Consider the following 5,432-nt stretch of genomic DNA (forward strand, 5'->3'; position numbering starts at 1 on the left):
TGTGGCCTATGTCGCTTTGCTCCCAGGGTCTGAACCTGCCCCTAGCAGATCCCCACAGCACTTGATTCAGAGCTGCTGCTCCAGGGCTTCCTGATCCCTGCCTCAAACCGGACTGAGCTGGGGCTGAGCTCTCTGGTCCCCGATTGCTGATGGGAGAATCCCATCTGTCATCCCCAGCTGGCCTGAGCCACCCAAAAGAGCATCAGTGGTTGGTAGAGAAGACCTGAGCAGGAGTTCCTGGAGGGCACGGGCAGGTTTGCACACAGACGTACACATATCCACATGTGCCCAACACATGCAAACCTGCCTTCCCTCCTGCACATGCTGACATGGCAGGGGCATGGACCCTGGCACGCACAGCCTCTGACCCAGCACACGCCTGCTCTGCACTGCCTGGCACTGTGGAGAAGCCCGGCCTGTCCCGGTGCCCAGCCTGGTCCCGCTCCAGACCTGCCCCCAATGCCACGGCCCTGCATGTCCCTGGAGCTTGGGGGCACTGACCACAATGGAGATGCCAGGCAGGACAGGTAGGGGTGCCCTGAACTGGGCACCGCAATGTACTGCACACTTGCCTTGTCCACCCTCAACCCCCTCACAACATGACTCTCTGCAACACACACATGTGCAAAACACAACTGTGTCCCAGACCATATGTGGGCCTGCCTGGCGCCACCGCCTGCGCAGCCACCGCACCTGCTCACATGCTCCATAATGGGGGTGCGTCTCCATTCCAGGAGCCCCTGAAGCAGGCTGGTCCTCGTGGGAGCGCAGCTGCTCAGCCCAAAGGGCAGATGCCAATGGGCACAAGCCACCCATGCTCCCTGGTGCCAGTGCCCTTGAGTGCTCACTCCCCGCCTGCAGCCCCAGCCTGGCTTCCCCCTGCCCTGCTGGGCCCTTACAGACAGCAAGGCCCTTGCTCTGTGACCAGTTTTCCTCAGCCGGGTGTATGGGTGGCAGCTAGGGTCAGGGTACAGGGGCAACTTCCAGCCAGGCCCAATTCTGCCCCAGCTGCTGCTCTGCTGGGGATAGAGGGAAGGCAGGGCAGAGGGCAGGGCTTTCCCAGGGGAGAAGGAGCTTCTTGGTTTCCTGCACTCACAGACTGGAGTTTGGGGACCTACCCTCCCCCCCAGCCCCATTGCTGCCCACCTCCCCTGTTCCTTCCACCTAACCTTGGAGCCTCCCTGCCCGAGGGGCCATCAGTGCAGCCTGGCTCCAGTTATTGACAGGATGGGGCTGGCCCCCTCCACCATGGCCCTTCATTACAGAGCTTGTCTGCTCACATCACGTCAGCTGCTGGCTGCACACTCCCGGGTCCAGGGCACCAAGCTGCCTCAGACCCACCGCACACTGCACCTGCCCTTGCTACCCTCATCTCTTGCCTCTCTGCAGCCAGGCACAGCCCAGCAGCTCTGCACAGGCCTGGGGCACAGGGAGCTGTGTGCTCCTACTTGGGGGGCAGATACTTGTAACTATGCCCATCACAGTGTTTTTTGTCCTGCACCTACCCTGGCACGTGCATCCAGAGGGTCTGATGGCTGGCACTGAGGGCCCCCCCCCAGATATAGCGGGGGGGAAAGGCAAGGCCCAGCCATGCCCAGCCGAGCTCCATGCTGCAGCAGAGGGGGGACATGGGCACCCCACAGAGCTGTGAACTGAGGGGGGAGTAGTTGGGGGCTGCTCTGCAGCTCCATTAGCGCTGGCTCCGCCCTGGGCCATCTGTCCTGTTCCCAAGGTCAGCAAGAGACCGAGCATGTCCTGCTGCAGGGAAAACTCCATCATTAGGGCAGAGGAATCAATGAGCTGGGCAGGGGAGGGGTAATGGCCAGGTGGGGGTAGGGGAAGGGGGTCCGAGACCCCATGAAATGCAGGGAGCGCCCTGGAGGGGCAGGCCTAGGGGACACCCCCCCACTCAGCTCCCTTGGACTCTGAGCTGCGATGCCTCTGCCCAGCCAGCCCCACACCTGGATTATTGCCAGCAGTGCACCAGACAGACCCAGCCCATGTGAATGCTAGAGACACCTGAGGTCTGCTCCTATGGTGAAGCTGGCTCTGGGGTGGAGCACAGCTGGTTATCCAGGGCTTGCTCAACCCACACTAGAGCACAGACAAGCAGAAAACTGGGGTACACGCCTGCCCAGAGCACCAAGCCAGTGGGCAGGCAGGGCTGCCCCTCCTCAATCACTGCTCATTATGATCATTATCTGCACCAGCTGCTTCCAGCAGGGCAGGGCAGGACAGGGCAGGGCCATCGGAGAACGGGACACTGGGGAGGAATTGACTCAGGGCAGGGCAGGGACACTGGGGAGCGGGACACTGGGGAGGAACTGACTCAGGGGCCCACGCCAATGCTGCGGGCCCAATTCTGCCCTGACTTGTGCCCAGCACTGTGTAGAGACTGTCCCTGGGGCAGGTCATGCAGGGCAGGGGCTGCTTGGGCCCCCAGGTGCCAGGAAAGGGGGTTGGTGCTGCTGCGGGTTCTGGGGATGGAGCAGGGCAGGGGGCCGCCCTCCCTGCTCAGGCCCATGGGACACAGCCCCATTCTAGCTACATGCAGGGTTCAGCCCTCCCACCCCCCACCCCCCACTCTTGCTCCTGGCCCTGGGGCCCTCAGTGCTCCCCAGTGCTGCAGCAAGGGGCAGGGGCCATCTAACAGCCGTTGTTCACAGTATCCACAGCTGAACACCAGAGCAAGGCCTGTGCCTGGGGGCAGCAGGCAGCCACGCGGCCCGATCGACCACATTGATTAGGGCTGATCGGGCTCCAAGGGCACAGGGGGATAATGGGAACGAGGACACGTGTGTGGGGCCGAGCCCCCCTGCCGGGCACAGCCAGTGCCTTTATAAACCAGCGCTGCGTGCGACCCAGGCAGGACCGCGTGGGAGCGCCCAGCCGCCTGCCTGCTGCCTCTGGCCTGCTGAACAGAGCAGGGCTTGGAGAGGCTCAGCCCATGCTGGGGTGGCCCTGCCTTCCCATGGGATCCACGCCAGGCTCTGGCAGCAGCAGGGGTAAGGTCCAGGCTCCCAGGGGCTGCACCAGGGAGTGGCCAAGCCCCCAGGACTAGGTGCCACAGGGTACAGGCACCTTCCTGGTACCTAGGGGCTCACCGAACCCAAACTGGTTGTGGGGCTCTCAGTCCCCAGCTCTGATACAGGCTCCAGGTCTGCCTGTCATCATGCACCTGCATGCTGCATGGACTTGGAGCTCAGCAGGGTGTGTGTGTTTCGGGGCAGGTGAGCTGGGCTGTTTGGGGCTGGAGAAGGTGCAGGGTAGAGAGGGGGCAGGGGAAGAGGGCTGTCAGCCAGGCCAGGGGCAGCAGAGGGGGTGGATACAGCCTTTCCTTCCCCTGCCCGTTCTGCACTGGCACCTGGCAGGAGCCCTGGGCAGGGACTGGGGCTGTGGCAGGGACTGGCATGTCTCCCTGGTCCCTCACTCCCTCCTTCTCTCTTCTCTTGCAGGGTGTCCGTGCTGCCACCTGCCTGCCCACCTGCCTCTGTCTGATATGTTTGATATTAGGTTGTTTTATTGGAAAGCCAACTAAATATCAAACATATTCTTACAGCGCCAGGGCCCCTCGGCACCCGCCTCCCCGAGACGCACCTGCTTCTACCCCCCTGGCCTCTGCCCTGGAATCTGTTGCTGCAATAAAGCGTTTCCCCCCCACGCACTGAGCTGTGTCTCCTTAGCTCCGGCTGGGCCCAAGCAACCAGGCAGGTGGGCCGTGGCCCTCACTGGGCTGGGGTCTGGGTGAGGCTGACGTCTCAAGGCTGTCCAGGCACCAGGCTCTGCACTGCAGGGCAGGGAGCAGCCAGCCCCAGGGCTCACACCCACCTTCCCAGGGTGTCCCTGTCCTCACACCCCACTGCCTCATGCACAGCAGCTTGGTTGGGGGTGGGGGAGGGCACTCTGATCCCTGGCCCCCTTCAAACAGGGCAGGACACCTGCTGCCCCTTCCATGGGCACAAGCCGGGCAGGGTCTCCTGCACCCTGGGGCATGTGGGTGGATGGCTGGGATGGCGGTCATGTGCCACGCGCCAGCTGTCAGCTATCAGTGTCAGGAATGGAATGAGCTTGGCTTTGAATAAACATGGCTATGTGCCTAGTCCCCATGGGGGTGTTGTGCCAGGGGGGCTCGCCCAAACACCAAGCGGTTATTTAAGGTGTTGGTGCATTTCGCTGGACAGACAAACAGCTGAGCTGGGGCAAGCCAGAGCTGGGACACCCACTGCCAGCCCTGTGCCCCTGCTCCAGCTGGGGCCAGGCCACGGACCCTGGCTGGGGGCAGGTCCCACACTGGTGGGTCATGGGCAAGGCAGCCTGCCAGCTGCTTTCTCCCCTCCTCCTCCCCCTCCCCACCCCTTCAGTCAGGGCCAGGGGCTTGGGCCCTTCCTAGTTTGTCTTCGCGGAGTGCTGTGAATTCCTGAGTTGGCCCCTGGGATTTGCTCCTCTCTCTCCAGCCGCATCTTCGAAGTCTGGGCCAAGATCTGGAGCAGCTCGAGTAACAGCCCCGAAGTGCCAGGGCCGTGGATGAGGCAGGGAGGAGGGGACGGGGGAGCCTTGGGGCTGCAGACAGAGCAGTCCCGACCCAGGACCCTATCATCAGTTACAGCTGAGGAGCTATCACCAAGGAGGAGTACTCCTCCTCAGCCCGTGAGTGTAGGAGGGCTATTAGGAAGGCCAAGGCAGAGATGGAGCTCAGGCTAGTGTCCAGGATTAAGGACAACAAAATGTCCTTTTTCAAGTACATTGGGAGCAAGAAGAGGGCACCAGGCAATGTAGGGCCCCTGCAAGACGCAAACTGTAATCTTGTGGCTACGCCAGACAAGAAAGCTGATATTTTTAACAGTTTCTTTGCCTCTGTTTTCTTGAACAGGGACCGGGACATCCCATCTACCAGAGGTGGAGACAATCTCGGGGATAGCTCTGTCAGGCCTTCAGTTAGTGCAGATGTAGTTAGGGATCTTCTGGAAGGACTAGACATTTTTAAATCAGCAAGTCCAGATGCCCTCCACCCAAAGGTGTTGAGGGAGCTGGCAAGGGTCATCGCAGAGCTTTTGGCCTGGCTGTATGAGCATTCGTGGTCATCTGGCCAGGTGCCGGGGGATTGGAAACTGGCTAATGTGGTCCCAATTTTCAAGAAAGGGAGGAGGGAGGACCCAGGTAACTATAGGCCTGTAAGCCTCACCTTGGTGCTTGGGAAGATCTTGGAGAGAATCATCAAGGAGCACATCTGTGGGGGGCAGCAGGGGAGATCATGCTCAGGGGCAATCAGCCTGGGTTCATCAAAGACAGGTCCTGCCTGACCAACCTGATTGCTTTTTATGACCAAGTAACTAAATCCTTGGATGATGGTGTTGCCGTGGACAGTCTTTCTAGACTTTAAGAAGGCCTTTGACACTGTCTCTCACTCCATCCTCATCAATAAATTAAGTGAC

This window comes from Gavialis gangeticus, unplaced genomic scaffold (assembly GCF_001723915.1).
Source record: "Gavialis gangeticus isolate Ggan-Ray unplaced genomic scaffold, GavGan_comp1, whole genome shotgun sequence".
NCBI classification, from domain to species: Eukaryota; Metazoa; Chordata; order Crocodylia; family Gavialidae; genus Gavialis; species Gavialis gangeticus.